This window comes from Adiantum capillus-veneris, chromosome 6 (assembly GCF_014529385.1).
Source record: "Adiantum capillus-veneris isolate H3 chromosome 6, ASM1452938v2, whole genome shotgun sequence".
Taxonomy (NCBI): Eukaryota; Viridiplantae; Streptophyta; class Polypodiopsida; order Polypodiales; family Pteridaceae; genus Adiantum; species Adiantum capillus-veneris.
In genome coordinates this window covers 50,067,492-50,070,470 of record NC_140936.1, presented here as the reverse complement: position 1 = coordinate 50,070,470, position 2,979 = coordinate 50,067,492, and positions in this window count along the sequence as shown.

The window sequence follows — 2,979 nt, the reverse complement described above, 5'->3', positions numbered from 1 at the left end:
GGCATAGCCATGGCGTCCGCGCGTCCAGCGCTGCTCTGGTGATGATACAGTGGTTTTGGCGGCGGTTGGGCGGTGCACAGGCGGCGGTGGCACCTGTGAGGCGGCCCCGGCTGGTTGATGCAGTGATGACGTGGCAGGCCTTGCTAGAGGTGGGTCTCGCGGCTCCAAATTTTTGAGAAGGAGAGGGAGAGCAATGGCGAGGTCGCTATTGCCTCCCCCCCTCATGTAAGAGAGAGGCCCCGCAGCAGCGTGCAAGGAGGTGCCGACAAGCAAATGAAGTGCAAGGAGAAGGGAGTCCGGGCGGCCGGCCAAAAAAGTGAAGGGAAAGGGGCCAAAGGGCCAATGTGTCTAGCATGCAAAAGTTTCCAAAATACACTAAGCCAAGTGTTGGCAATGCATAAAACTTCTAAAAGGAACTCTACATGAAATGCACGACATGGAATCACACCACCATTTTCTTTGAGATTTTTAGGCACACCCATATAAAAGGGTGATTATGTTCATTTGTAAGGCTTTTTTTGGCCAAGGGGTCTTTGGACCAAGGAGGAAGTTTTTGCCAGGGCTTTTGGTTACGGAGGTTCATGCCGGCAAGGTGTTGGATGTACATGCTATTGCCTATGCTAGTAGACGGTTCCCTACGGTTTCAGGCGTCATTTCCCCTTCCCCCTTATCTTCTCGGCTTGTGTGCATGTGTTTCTGGGTGTGTGTCAGCGTGTGTGCCCCCCCGTGGTTGGTAGTGCAAAGAGAGGTAGACAAAGGTTATGTGAGTGTGGAAGGCTGTGAATTGAGCGAAGCGGAGTGATTGAGTCTGTCTAGTGCATTGCAAGGCGTATGTGCGTATGGTTGTGTGGAAGCAACGGTTTGTTGGCGGGTAGTTTTGAGTTTTGAAGGTGAACTCTAGTGGATTGGGGCGCTGTGTATACCCTGGGCTATAGTGAGGCATTGTGTTGTGTGTTGGGTGTGTTCCCCTTTCCCCCTCTCCATCTTCTGGTGCCCCCACTGAGGAGCTGTCCGATGCTCCAATTTGCGGTTCAAGGTGGTGTTTTTTTGCCGACAAAGAGGCTGGATGATGGTCGTGATATTTGATGGTCGAGGTTGAAGCTGATAGAGATGGTGGAGCCAGGTTTTGGCCCCATATTTACGGGTGTCGAAGATCCCGAGGATTGGTTAGCGATTTCGAATTATGGTAGTTGTCGATGCGTATGTCGACGGATGCACAAAGATTACAGAGGGTACCGTTGTTGATGCGAGGATGAGCCAAGGTGTGGTTCGATGGCCTAAAGAGTAGTGATCGAGAATCATGGCAAAGGTTGCAGAGTCAGTTTCTGGAGCGGTTTTGAGAGGTGATTATGGCGGAAAAAGCTGGTGCAAGATTGAAAGCGGTATGGCAGGATGTAAGTAAAGATTTCTCTATTTTCATTGATCAGTTTGAAGCTTGTTGGAAGCAGTTAGAGATTGTGAATGCGGTCAAAAGCAATCAATCTTTGAAGTTGTCAAAGCTGTTAGAGTGCTTGCATCCAAAGATTAGAGAAAAGGTCGAAGATGGTGCCGATACCTATGAAGACATGGTCTATCTGGCAAAGATAAAGAGCAGAAAGGTGAAGCGAAAGCTGGAGTTGGGAATGCTAAAACCAACAGATTATATGCCTGTTGTTGCGGAGGTAGCAGAGTGCTCTTCGGTCCAACCGAGGGTGGTTCCAGTTATACAAAAGGCAAGGCCTGTGGAGGTAAGACCTACTATTGGTTATGCTCCTTGGAGGTTTCCAGTTTGTGATGTGCATGTGCCAAGGGTGAAAGAGTTTGTCAATGAGGAGAAGCTCCATGTCGAGGTGAACCAAGATTCAAAAGCGGTAGCAGATGTGGAGGTTCCAGTACGGATTGAAGAGGTAAAGCATGTTCTTGTTGAAAGTTTGCATGAAATGGTAGTAGAATGCAATCGAGATGCAGATACCAAGGGTTCAGAAGATAATGAAGAAAGTTTGCAAAGCGGTGATGATGGTCAAGATTTTGTGGAGCAGCAAGTGGGTGCAGATGCTAACACGGAGTCTGTATATGATGCTGATGCCGATGATGATACAAGCTCGATTTTTTGGAAGACAAGCGAGGAAGATAGAGTGTATGAGTCCACATCCTATGACGAAGAGACGGAATCTGATGGACCCAAACTAGTAAAGGTAAAGCTGCCCTCTTATATGTTTTATGAGATGGTAGTAGCCCATGTGCAAGAAGAGCTAGGAACAGAGCAAGCCGGGATAATTGATGAAAGCCAAAAGTTGCGGTCTAGACCTACAGATGATGGAATGCAGGTGAAGGTGGTGTGTGGCGCCATGCTAATGGCTGTGCTGATGAAAGTTACGGTGGGGTTTTCCACGGTGGTGCACCATGTGCAGACTTTTGCCAAGAGGGATAAAGCGGCCGTGTCTATGGCAGAACTTGAGACGGATGCGGTAGAGAACGAGTTTCTCTCTTCCGTGGAAGAGCATGATGCAATGGTAGAGGAGGTGATTGAAGAGCAGGAGACTGAAGATGGACAGAAGGTAGTGTTGAGAGACCTTGAAGGGCCAATCGATGATGAAGGGCTTGATGACAGTGTAAGTGAGTTCGAAGAGAAGGTGCAAGAGAGCATGAAGCCAGTGCAAGAGATGTGTTCTATGGCATATGGAGGAGATTCCCAGAATGTGTCCAAGCTTTCAAAAGAGGTATGCAACCTGTGGTTGAAACGTATGCTTGTAAGGGCAACTGTGCAGTATGTTATCCATCAGATACGGGGTTCCTTTGAGAGGAACTCTACTTTACATGGCTGGGAGGGAGGGTCATAATTGTTGGTTCATACAGATGATGTGTTTCCAGAGCCATATGGGTTGATGAGGCAAGATGATGTTCGAAGAGGTGTTAAAATTCTATGGGCCTTTTGTGTGCATGGATACCTACATGCTTGGGTAGGTCACTATTGGAGGTTGTTGCAGATGGATGAAAGTG